At 51.1% G+C, this 13,146-nt stretch overlaps 1 non-coding gene across 1 annotated transcript; it reads right to left on the bottom strand.

The window, feature by feature from the left end:
- Positions 1-5,041: 5,041 nt before the first annotated feature.
- On the bottom strand, positions 5,042-5,224 carry LOC128566267 (U2 spliceosomal RNA). Its single transcript, XR_008374543.1, has one exon. It is a non-coding gene; the product is annotated as a U2 spliceosomal RNA (small nuclear RNA).
- Positions 5,225-13,146: the final 7,922 nt, after the last annotated feature.

Below are 13,146 nucleotides of genomic sequence, written 5' to 3'. Positions count from 1 at the left end.
CCTTGGGTGGATCCCACAGATAGGGACACAGGCCCAAGAGGAACAGGGGAGTGATGAGGATGGCAGCCCTCCCTCCCTGCCACCCTCAAATGAGGCTAGTCTGGATCCAGTAATCACCAGAAAGGGGACAGGTGCCCTACATGGCTGAGACAACCCTCCCTCAGGGCAGGGATGGGTTTGGGGCTCCATCTCCTCCAGAGGGCCCTCTGCTGGCCCAAGGATGCCTGATCTTGGAGGTTAGAGAAGATCATCCCCCAGCCCCAGCTGCTCCCTGACACCTCCCGTTCATCCCACCAGCTGTTTTCACCTTCACCAGGATCACCTGGACTGCCGATGCTGCCTCCAGGCTGGGTCACTCAGCTCTTGGGGGCACCAGACCTATACCTGCTTTCCCAGCCAGCTCCACCCTGTCCCCCTCCCCTATCCCCAGGCTACCACCCTGGGCTCCCAAGGCCTCCTCGGCCCCAGAAAACCAGGCCCTGAGACCTTAAGACCCAAGACCTCTAGATCTCAGAACCTTAGACCCCTAGACCCAAGAATACCAAAACCCAGCCCCCAATATTCCCAGCTCCCATGCCCAAGCAGGCTTTCACCCCTAGAAGCTACTGGTTCTGAGGTGCCCAACTATCTTCTTCAGGCCTCTGGACTTCCAGAAATTATCTCTGTTTCTTCAAAGGGGCTTCCCACCACCTCCTGAGACTCTCAGAAGAGCAGGACAGGATCACCGACCCCATCTGCTCAATGCTAGATGCAAGGTCACACAGCATCACGGGAGCTGCTATGTCCCCCTTGGCTGCACACCCCAGATGTGAGGAATATTCCATTTTCCACCCCAAGAGCATCACCCCTGCAGACAACAGTGACAGGTTATACTCTTCCTGCACTGAGCGCTGCCATCCCCCAATCCCAGTGGCCTTGGCCATGGCCTGCAGCACAAGCAGAGGTGGAAAAGGAGGCCCAGAGGGGCTGAGTCACCTGCCCAAGCCTAGAGCTGGAGTGAGATGCAATTTTGCTGGGCTGGGTGAGGTGGCTCACACCTGTAATCCCAACACTTTGGGAGTCCAAGATGGGAGGATAGCTTTAAGCCAAGAGTTTGAGACCAGCCTGGGCAACATACCAAGACAGAATCTATGCAAAAAATAAAAAAAGAACAGCTGAATGCACTTGTAGACCCAGCTACTCGAGGCTGTGGCAAGCTGATTGTGCACTGCACCCTAGCCTGAACAACAGAGTGAGACCCTGCTCAAAAAAAAAAAAAAAAAAATATATATATATATATAATTCCAATATCTCCTAACCACTCACATCCTGGCCTCCACCAGACAGGTCAGCAGGAAAGAGGAAGGAGCCTGGAGACCTCATGGAGAAGTGGCCTGAGCTGCCTGTCCCGCATCCCCTCCACCCGTGGGGCTGCCAGGGGCCACCGCTCTGCAGCCCAGCTGTGCCAGCAAATACCTCCATGAACAGGCCTGTCTCTGTCTTGGGGACAAGCATGTCTTTGTGGCTCTGACTGTCCTCCTTCCCTCCCCTCAGCTGACTTGGCCACCCATGCCCACTCAGGCCAAGCCAGCACCTAAGAGGGGCTTCCCATGCCATTTAGTAAAGGCTATTTCTCTTCCTTCTAAAAAAAGTGTATACAAAATAGTTGATTTTCCAGGAAGTTGGCACAACGATTCAGGCCATTGACCCCAGCACAGGTGCACCTGTGACAGGTAACATCAGAGGCAAAACTACTGAGTTCATAGAAGAAAACCCAGAGGGCATCTTTGTGATGAAGTGGAGAGGGGGATTTCTGCACAGGACTTCAAAAAGGAGTGGAAGAATTTGGTTTCATCAGAATTAAAGCCTTGGTCACACCTGTAGTCCCAGCATTCTGGGAGGCCGAGGCAGGTGGATTGCTTGAGCTCACAAGTTTGAGACCATCCTGAGCAAGAGCAAGACCTCATCTCTACTTGGAATGGCTAACAGGACACAAGCAAGCTGATACCCAGGACAGCAGCTCTCTAGGCAGAAGCCACGTTCCTGGGGGCTGCAAGCTCTAAACTATTTTCATAACAAGACTGAGAAGTGTGTTAGAGGCTGAATTATGTCCCCTGCAAATTTATGTTGCAGTTCTAACTGGAAATTTCTCAGATTGTTCCCTTTGTCAGAAACTGGGTCACTGCAGATATAATCAATTAAGATGAGGTCACCTTGGGGTAGGGTGGGCTCAAATAAATGAAAAAGGGAAGTTTGGACGCACATGAAGAATGTTGTGTGGGTGCAAAGGCAGAGAAGGAAGAGATACACCCACAGCGGCAGCAGCCCCCGGGCTGGAAAGGGGCCTGCGGCAGACCCTCACAGCCTCAGAAGGGACCAGCCTGCTGCCACCTGACTCACACTTCCAGCCTCCAGAACCGGGACCATACATTTCCATAAATCTCTGCTGTCTAAACCTGTGGTCTGTGCCCTGTTAGGAACCAGGCTGCACAGCAGGAGGTGAGGAGGGAAGAAGCTTCATCTGTGTTCACAGGGGCTCCCCAGGGCTCCCCTCACTCCCATCACATGTCACTGGAGTCTGGCAGGAGGGCCAACCCTGCTGTAAACCAGCAGCCAGGTCTAAGCTGTGGCTCCTTAGGAGAGTCTACAGCCTGACCCTCTGAGGTGGGCCTGCCATGGTGCTGGCCCTGGGAGCTTGCAGACACAGACTGCCATTAGCAGAGGGCTGACTGCACAGAGACCCTAACTCCACTGTTTGCAGACTCACATCAAAACCTCCTCCCTACCCCGGTTTTGGAAAATGGTTCTCCAGGAAACCAGTCCCTGGTGCCAAAAAGACTGGGATGTCTGGTCTAAACCATCTAGTGTGTGGTGCTTGGTCGTGGCAGCCCCAGGAAGCTGATACAAAGTCACCTGCGTTTGTGTTGTGCTCATGCGAGCTCATCTGCAAGGCCCACCAGCCACTCACTCTCCTTCCACGTCCAGCACCCACAGGGAAAGGAGGGCCCAGGATTGTGAGCCTCGGTGTCCCCAGCACCTGCAGTGCCCCTCTGCCCCCACCAGTCCCAGGAGGAGCCCTGAGCCCTGCTCCAGCTGGCCAAGTGGCCGGGTTGCTGGAAAGAGCGACATGGGGGGAGTGATTTGTTCAGACCCCTGCACGTGGGAGGCATTTTTTCTAAAAGGAACGAAGTGAAGGCAAATGAAGACCTTCATCACTGCAATAAATCTGTGCTTTCAGGAATGTGAGGGACCACCCTGGTGAGCAGGCGGGTCCCCACTGCCAGGACCTGAGCTCGGTCGGGAATTGTGTGTTCCCCACAGTCTGGGGTGCGGCACACTCCAGGCACCTTCCAGTGACAGATGTGGGATGTCACCACTCACGCTGGGGCCACAGCGCGGTTCACAGAAGGCCCAGGATTATTCAGAAAGACCATCAAAATGCTCCTCCCTCTTCCAGTCACAAATCTGGGTCAGTGAATTCTCTTCACATACTTCACCCAAGAGAGGAGGCAGCTAGGACCCCAGCCCGCTCCAGAACCCAGCACCAGGGAAGTGCACCACAGTGTGTGGTGACGCCACTGTCCCCATAGTCTCTGTTTAAAAAGTATGTAATTAGGCCGGGCATGGGTGCAGTGGCTCATGCCTATAATCCCAGCACTCTGGCAGGTTGAGGCAGGAGGATCCCTCGAGCTCAGGAGTTTGAGATCAGACTGAGCAAGAGCAAAACCCCAACTAATAGAAAAACTAGCCAGGTGTTTGTGGAAGGCATCTGTAGTCCCAGCTACTTGGGAGGCTGAAGCAGGAAGATCATCTGAGCCCAAGACTTTAAGGTTGCTGTGAACTATGATGCCACGGCACTCCACCCAGAGTGACAGAGTGAGACTTAGTCTCAAAAAAAATAATAATAATACTTTAATAATAATATTTTTTTTAGTGTGTAATGGTGGCATGAGGTCCAAAAGTTTGAGAATTGCTGGGCGGCGTCTGTGGCTCAAGTAGGGCGCTGGCCCCATATACCAGAGGTGGTGGGTTGAAACCCAGCCCCAGCCAAAAATGGCAAAAAAAAAAAAAAAGCTTGAGAATTGCTAATACAGATTCTTCATATCAACAGGGAAAAGTGGGCAGAGCTGTGGAGACCACAAATCCAGCAAGCCTTTGAGCACGGGACAAGGCAGGGAAGTCGGCTCTCACCAGCAGACGCAGAAGGAAGCAGCAGATCCCAGAGTTGGCTCATGCTCAGCCTTGCTCTGGGGTGTGCCCCACAAACCCTCCCACAGGTCCACGGGGGATGTGGGGTAGCAGGAGGACGCCGCTGTGGAATTGGGTAGAGAGAGAGACAAGAGGGGTGGATCCCACGGGGAGCATCCTGGAAGGACCCACAGCAACACCGTGCCTGTTTAAGAAACGGAGTAAACATGAGACAGCATGAGTTAAAATATACGTTTAGGAAAAAGAAAGATGGTTCACACCTGTAATCCCAGCACTTGGAAGACCAAGGCAGGTGGATTGCCTGAGCTTACGTGTTTCAGACCAGCCTGAGCCAGAGAGAGACCCGTCTCCAAAAATAGCCGAGTGTTGTGGTGGGCGCCACAGCTACTCAGGAGACTTGAGGCAAGAGGATTGCTTGAGCCCAGGAGTTTGAAGTTGCTGTGAGCTGTGACACCACAGCACTCTACCAAGGGTAACAAGTGAGACTCTGTCTCAAAAAAAAAGGAAAAAGAAAGCAATAACATTTTAGAAAAAACATGCATTTTATAAGAACCTGTACAAACAAAAGGACTTAGGAGAGTTATTTAGGGCCAGGGAATGGATCTAAAAGAAAATACTACGTAAATAAAAGAGAACAAGTGATAGGTATGTACACTCAAAGCACAGCCCTCTGGACAGCCAAATACCAGCCACACTGTGACATTGGAACCGCTGTACGAATGTCTCCTGAAACACTACATGGGCAGCCCTCTGCATACCCATTCCACATTCACAGGTTCAACCATCACGGACTGAGAGTAGTCAAGATATTTGAAAAAACAAAAAGCAATGCAATTTTTTTTTTAGTACCCCGAGGGGGTACACCATTCCTGGAGTACTTTAATACCAGGTAGGTAAGTGGAATGGATAGAGCAAGCTCCTATTCCAACTCCCTGCTCCAAAAATCCAATATAGTCCTCAGCTAGAGGACTATCAGATGTTAATCTGATAAGAACAGATACTACACTTGATCTTAGCCACCAGGCCAAGAAGCAATACAGCACAAATTTGTTTAAATCCAGTATATGAACTATTTGCCAAGCATTTACCTCATCTTGGGCAGTATAAGTAATCTAGAGATAATTTAAATGATATGAGAAGATGTATGTAGGTTCTATGTAAATTCTGTGCCATTTTATATAAGGAACTTCCGTGCCTTCTGACTTTGCTATGGAAGGGGAGAGTCCTGACACCATTCCCTCCCCCTACCACACCATGGTGCTGTGGTGTTTTAACAAGCCTCATCTGCCCTACCCCAAAGCTAGGAACAAGACAGGTACCTGACCACAAAGCCTCCAGCCCAGCCCTCACATGACAGGTGGCCTGACCACAGCTCAGGAGGTCCCAGGCCACAGCCAGCCTGGTAAACTGCCGCTGCATTCATTTTTTTTTTTTTTGGTAGAGACAGAGTCTCGCTTTATGGCCCTCGGTAGAGTGCCGTGGCATCATACAGCTCACAGCAACCTCCAACTCCTGGGCTTAAGCGATTCTCTTGCCTCAGTTTTTCTTTTTCTTTTCTTTTTTTTTTTTTTGTAGAGACAGAGTTTCACTTTATGGTCCTCGGTAGAGTGCCATGGCATCACACAGCTCACAGCAACCTCCAACTCCTGGGCTTAAGCAATTCTTTTGCCTCAGCCTCCCGAGCAGCTGGGACTACAGGCGCCCGCCACAACACATGGCTATTTTTTGGTTGCAGTTTGGCCGGGGCCGGGTTACCGCCACCCTCGGTATATGGGGCTGGCACCCTACTCACTGAGCCACAGGTGCCGCCCTGCATTCATTTTTTTGTTTGTTTGTTTTCTTTGAGACAGAGTCTCATTATGTCACCTTCGGTAGAGTGCTGTGATGTCACAGCTCACAACAACCTCAAATTCCTAGGCTTAAGAGATTCTCTTGGGTGACACCTGTGGCTCAAAGGAGTAGGGCACTGGCCCCATACGCTGGAGGTGGCAGGTTCAAATCCAGCGCTGGCCAAAAACTGCAAAAAAAGTAAAAAAAAGAGATTCTCTTGCCTCAGCCTCCCAAGTAGCTGAGACTACAGGCTCCTGCCGCAACGCCTATTTTTTTATTGTAGTTGTCATTGTTGTTTAGCAGGCCCAGACTAGGTTTGAACCCCATAGCCCCAGTGTATGTGGGCAGCACCCGAACCACTGAGCTACAGATGCCAAACCTGCTCTGCATTCTTTTTTAAAAACTGTGGTAAATAGGGCGGCGCCTGTTGCTCAGTCAGTAAAGGCACCAGCCCCATATACTGAGGGTGGCGGGTTCAAACCCGGCCCCGGCTGAACTGCAACCAAAAAAAGAAAAAAAAAAATAGCTGGGCGTTGTGGCAGGTGCCTGTAGTCCCAGCTACTCGGGAGGCTGAGGCAAGAGAATCGCTTAAGCCCGGGAGTTGGAGGTTGCTATGAGCTGTGTGATGCCATGGCACTCTACTGAGGGCCATAAAGTGAGACTCTGTCTCTACAAAAAAAAAAAAAAAACGGTGGTAAATAGACATATACAGCGGCACTGTCTTAGCCAGTTTTTTGTTTGTTTGTTTGTTTGTTTTTGAGACAGAGTTCTCAAAAACTCTGTGAGCATCACAGCTCACAGCAACCTCAAACTCCTGGGCTCAAGCGATTCTCTTGCCTCAGCCTCCTGAGTAGCTGGGTGCCCAGGCTGGTCTCAAACCTGTGAACTTAGGCAATCCACTGGTCTCGGCCTCCCAAGTGCTGGGATGACAGGCGTGAGCCACCTTGCCCCGCCATCTTTGCCGTTTTTAAGTGTGCAGCTCAGTGGCACTGAGAAACTGGACACATGTGAGCTGTGCTTCCCCTCTACTCCCACACCATACAGCACAGAAGACAGCGGCCGGGCAGCGTGGGAGGCCTTTCCACACACAGCAGGCAGGCGAGGCTGTGCCTGCCTCCAGCTGGGCATCCTCCACTTCAACTCTGACACTCTCTCCCAGAGACTGGGGGTGGGGGGCAGATCACACAGGAGGAGGGCTCCATGCCCCACCTATAAGTCTGGGCCTCCTTGAGAAGGTAGGGGGGGTCCCTTGATCCATTTCTCTGGATTCATTTAAATTGCTAGAGCAGCTCACAGAGCTCAGGGGAACACTTATGTTTATAGGATTATTACAAAGGATATTTTAGCATTACAAATAAACAGCAGGATGGAGAGAGACACAGGGCCAGGTCTGGCTTCTGTTCTGTGGAACTGGCCTGTACTTTGCTCCCAACAGGTGGTGGCCTTGCCCACCCTCCTATGCACCTCTGCATCTTCAGGCGTCCAGAAGTTCCCCAAACCCTGTCCCCTTGGACCCTTTATAGGGAATTTATTATACAGGCATGACTGACAGCCACGTGGAAATGTGATTGTGCAGAAGGGTGGTCTGATGCTAACAGGCTGCAGTGGGGACGGCCAGCAAGGCCTGTCTGTTCAGATTCTTCTGGGCCTCTCTGGGCAGCATTCCTTCCCCAGGGTATGGGCAGGACCCTACTGAAGTGGTGGTGGGGGTCTTGTGACCTGCAATCAGACAAGGGAGGTCAGAGGATTTCTTATGGCTAGTTTTGATACAAAAAGGAGGGAACAATTAGAGTAATATATTTAGGTTATAAGGCTAGCTTTGGGGAAAAGAGGTTCTGGTTCTTATGACCTGCCTTGGGGAAAAGGGATTCTAGTTTCTGTGGCTTAGCCACAGGGGACAATGGAGACAGGAGAGCAGGGAAAGAGAGAAATCGTTGCTTCTAAAGCCTAATAACAAGGGCTGTGAGAATTATAGGTCAGGAACTGTGGGCAAAAATGTGGAAAAGCACATATATATGGCATACAGATGTATGTACATATGTACACTGATGTCACAGTGTCACAGACCCTTTTCATTTTCCTCGGCTGAAACTGTCCCTTCTCTCCCCCAGCCCCTGGCACACACCATTCTACCTTCTGTGAATCTGAGGGCTCTGGGGGCCCCGTGAGTGGAATCACAGTATTTGCCCTTGTGTGACAGGCTCATTTCACTGAGTACAATGTCTTCAAAGTCCATCCACACTGGAGCATGTGCCAGAACTCTCTTCTTTTTTAAAGCTGAACAATATCTCATTGTATGGACAGACCATGTTTTCTCTATCCAGGCATCTGTTGACAGACACCTGAGTTGTTTCCACCTTTTAGCTATTGCTGCTATGAACACGAGTGTGCAAATACCTTTGAGTCCTTTTTCTGGTCTTTTTGAAGGGCTGCTTTTAGTTCTTTTGGAGAACCCATAGCTTTGAGGATAAAATTCCAGAATGGCAATTGTTAGATCACATGCTAATTTTTTTTTTTTTTTTTTTTTTTTTTTTTGTAGAGACAGAGTCTCACTGTACCGCCCTCGGGTAGAGTGCTGTGGCGTCACACAACTCACAGCAACCTCTAACTCTTGGGCTTAAGCGATTCTCCTGCCTCAGCCTCCCGAGCAGCTGGGACTACAGGCGCCTGCCACAACGCCCGGCTATTTTTTGGTTGCAGTTTGGCCGGGGCCGGGTTTGAACCCGCCACCCTCGGCATATGGGGCTGGCGCCCTACTCACTGAGCCACAGGCGCCGCCCGATCACATGCTAATTCTATGTTTAAGTTTATAAGGAACTTCTAAATGTGCAATGTTTTACATTTCCACAAACAGTTCACAAGGGTTTAAGTTTCTCCAAATCCTTACACATGGTATTTTCTGGGGGGTTTGGGTTTTGTTTTTTACAGTAGCCATCCTAATGGGCTGTGATGTGATTCTTTGTTTTCATTTTCATTTCCCTAAGGATCGGTAATGCTGAGCATTCTTCCATGCATTTGCTGGCAATTTGTATGTCCTCTTTTTTTCTTTCTTTTTTTTTTTTTTTTGGAAACAGAGTCTCATGCAGTCATCTCCATGGCATCATGGCTTACAGCAACCTCAAACTCCTGGGCTTAAGTGATTATCTTGCTTCAGCCTCCGGAGTACCTGGGACTATAGGTGCCCGCCACAGCACCCGGCGATTTTTTAGAGACGAGGTCTCGCTCTTGCTCAGGCTGGTCTCAAACTGGTGAGTTCAGGCAATCCACCCACCTCGGCCACCCAAGTGGTGGGATTACAGGTGTGAGCCACTGCACCCCGCCTCTTTGCCTATTTTTAAAATCAGGTTGCTTTGTTGTTGTAGAATTACAAGAGTTCTTTATATATTCTTGGCTGGGTGAGGTGGTTTAAGCCTATAAATATCCCAGCACTCTAGGAGGCCAAGGTGGGTGGATTGGTTGAGCTCAGTCAGGAGTTCAAGACCAGCCTGAGCAAGAGCAAGACTCCATCTCTACTAAAAATAGAAAAAGTAGGGGCGGCGCCTGTGGCTCAAGGAGTAGGGCGCCAGTCCCATATGCCGGAGGTGGCAGATTCAAACCTAGCCCCGGCCAAAAACCACAAAAAAAAAAAAAAAAAAAATAGAAAAAGTAGCTAGGTTTTGTGGTAGGCACCTATAGTCCTCCATGTGCTTGGGAGGCTGAGGCAAGAGGATTGCTTGAGCTCAAGAGTTTGAGGTTGCTGTAAGCTACAATGCCATGACACTCTAGCCTGGGCAATAGAGTGAAACTGTCTCACAAAAAAAAAAAAAAAAAGAGAGTTCTTCATATATTCTGGATATTAATCCCTTGTCAGAGATACAGTTTATAATTTTTTTTCCATTCTGTGGGTTGTATTTTGACTCTGTTGATTGTGTTCTTTGATGCGCAGAAATTTTTAATTTTGATACAGTCCAATTTATCCATTGTTTTATCACCTGTGATTTTGGTGTCATAGTTAAGAAATCATCATGTTCCTGTGTACTCGACCCACACAAACAAAGATAAGACATGTTTGCTGCTATTTCAAGCCACTGTAAGTTCTTACTGGGTCTTAGGTAGCTGACGCCATGAGGACTCTTCCCCCAGCATTGAGGTACAGAGCGATTACTCTCCACCCCCACCGCCCCAGCTGCCAACACCATCACACACACTGGATCTTTTCCTAACCAGGCCCAACCCCGCTGGTCCATCCCAGACCCACAGCCCCACCTACCATCCCCCCCCCCATCTTGGCCTGCTCCACCCACCTGCCACCACCAGCCCCTGCCAGAGCAGTACCCACATCTGCTACACCACCCCGCCCCCAAGGGCCCTGGGTCCCTGCCCTCGTCCTCCTCTTCCGTCCTGCCTTCCAGGGCTGCTGTCCTTGCCATGGTCAGCAGAGATCATCTCAACAGAAGCCCCACCAAAGCTCTCACCTCAGTCTCCTCCCTCCTGTTCATCTCCCTGACCCCATAGTCTGGGCAGGTCCTCACCTTTGACTCAGGTCCCTTCTCCATCCCCCCCAGGTAGTCTCTCTAGCTCCTAGTTTCAAATGCCTTCCAGCACCTCCCAGCCAACCTCCACTCTGAGCCCAAGACCCTTGAACATACCACCACTTGACTCTTGGTACCAGGTATCCCCAACGAGAAGCTCCAGCAACCCTGTAGTCACTGTCCTTGCCCTGGAATGCAGAGGCCCCATCACTCTAGCATCACAGCTGCCCCCCTCCGCCTTGGGCTGGTCCCAGCACAGCTCCAGAGGGACCTGTGCAAACTTAAGTCCTGGCACATCCCTCCTCTGCTCACAGCTCCCAGGCCACTCAGTGAAGCCTGGGCCACTGTAGGAGGCTGTACCGAACCCAGGGGTCCCATTGCCTCCAGACCTCAACTGCCTCCGAAGCTGACATTTGGTCTCCTGCCTGGGGGCCTTTCCACTGGTCACAGTGCCCTGCCTGGTGCTTCCTCCCTGAGGCTGTGCTCGCACTTCCCTGATCCCAGCCCCATCCTCCCAGCTGATGGCCTCATCCACAGCTTGCTCACCCCTCCCTCCCTCCCGCAGATGCCCCACATGGCCTAGCCTGCTACATTCCTCCCCAGGCCCAGCTGGGTTAGGGTTAGGATTAGGAGCCCTAACCCTAACTTGGTAGCACTTCCTGTGAGGCGGACTCTGGCCATCAGCATTGTGTCTGGCCACCATGGGGTCCATTAGGCCACCCATCTTGCTTTCTGCCTCTCTCTGCCTGGTCAACATCTAGCTGCAGCAAGCCTCCTGGAGCCTCCCCATGTTTCCAGCTGGCGTGGACTCTTCAGGGCAGTCCCCTTACCTGCTGAGCCCCTAACACGGCCTGTCCCTGAGGTGGGGGTCCTGGAAGAGGGTTGCCCCTGCCACCCACCAGCCAGGAATCCAGGTCAGGGTTTTAGGTACCTGGGAGGAAGCCATCCACAGGGAGGGCCGAGCAGGGTGAGCCAAGATGCAGGCATCAGCACCCTGGGACCCCTGTCAGAGCACCCAGCAGGCCCTAGGTCTGTCCCCAGGTTCCCCAGGTTGCGACCCCAGGCTGTGGCTCCACCTCTTCCCCCAAAACTTATATTCCAGATGCTGGTCTTTGAAGCTGCTTCCTCTGCTAGACCCTGGGCACCCTCATTTTCCTGAAGCCAGAGATAATGAGGTGGGGCTAAGGAAACACTTCCCTGCTGGCTCCAGAAGCCCTTTCCTCTGTCCCCGACACCATAGACTCCCGCTTGGGCAGGGATGAGCTGGTTCCCAGCCCAGCACTGCTGACCCGCACATGGGTCACTCAGACACACAGCAGAGTCCCCCTGAGTTTCTTGTCCACGGGAGGCATCCAGGGTGTCCAGGGACAGTGCTGTGTAAAATGACTTTGTCGGGGGAAGGTCTATAAAGCCCTAGAACCACACTGAGCACCCAGGCAACTCTGCCTTAACTGAGGCTTGCAGATGGACCTAGGCAGCCATCCCTTTGCTTCAGGTGTACACCCTGCCTTCTTCCATCGAGGGTGTCACATACACCTGCAGCAAAGGGAATGGCTGCCCTGGTCTCCAGAAGCATACAGAGCTTCATGGACTCTATATGCAAGATTTAGAGAACAAGGAACAATTTGGGTGGTTCCCTAAGTTGGCAGGAAGATCATGTGCAAAGTGCACAGACTTCACCTGCAGAGACTGATGATTAAGGCTCTGGAGCCTGCCCCTCACTTTCTGATGCAGGTCTGGGGCTCCCATCTGCAAAGTGGACCTGCACAGGACACACACCCTTGTCAGTCACTCTCACCCCACACACATTGCAAACAGGCTGAGGACTTTGCTGGCTACTGGGGGGAAGGGAGGGCAGGTAAAGGGAAGCTGTTTGGGGATGGTCAGGGCCCCTGGGTGTGTGGTGCTATGCCCTGCACAAAAAGTGGAAGTGTCTAGCACATCCTCAAACAAGTCCTCCTGGCTTCAAGTCTCCTGTCTGCTTTGGCACAACTTGGAGCAGGTGGGGGGACAGTGCAAAGAGGGAGAGATGGAACACTGCCACCTGCAAATTAGTCACAGCTACTCAGGAGGCTGAGGCAAGATCACCTGAGCCCTAGAGTTTGAGGTTGCTGTGAGCTATGACACTACAGCACTCTACTCAGGGTGACAGAGTGAGACTCTGTCTCAAAAACAAATAAATAATGCCAGGTGCGGTGAGTCATGCCTGTAATCTTAGCACTCCAGGAGGCTGAGGCAGGTGGATCGCCTGAGCTCAGGAGTTGGAGACCAGCCTGAATAAAAGTGAGACCCCCATCTCTACTAAAAATAGAAAAACTGAGGCAAGAAGATCACTTGAGCCCGAGTTGGAAGTAGCCATGAACTATGACGCCACAGCATTCTATCCAGAATGACAGCTTGATACTCGGTCTCAAAAAAAAATTTTTTTTTTAATAAATAAAGACTTATTGAGCAAGAGATGCCTTCGGAGTAACTAGGATGTACAACCACGACCAGCTAATTAAAGGTATTTTGTTCCTGACTGGCTGCCTCGCCCATTATCCTCATGTTGCTTGATTTTGATGCAAAGAATGATGTATAGCCAATCAATAACTTGCGCCATTTTATTCTGTTGTTG

This window comes from Nycticebus coucang, chromosome 14 (assembly GCF_027406575.1).
Source record: "Nycticebus coucang isolate mNycCou1 chromosome 14, mNycCou1.pri, whole genome shotgun sequence".
Classification (NCBI taxonomy): Eukaryota; Metazoa; Chordata; class Mammalia; order Primates; family Lorisidae; genus Nycticebus; species Nycticebus coucang.
The sequence above is the reverse complement of the archived record's forward strand: the minus strand, read 5'-3'. Positions and strand labels throughout refer to the sequence as shown.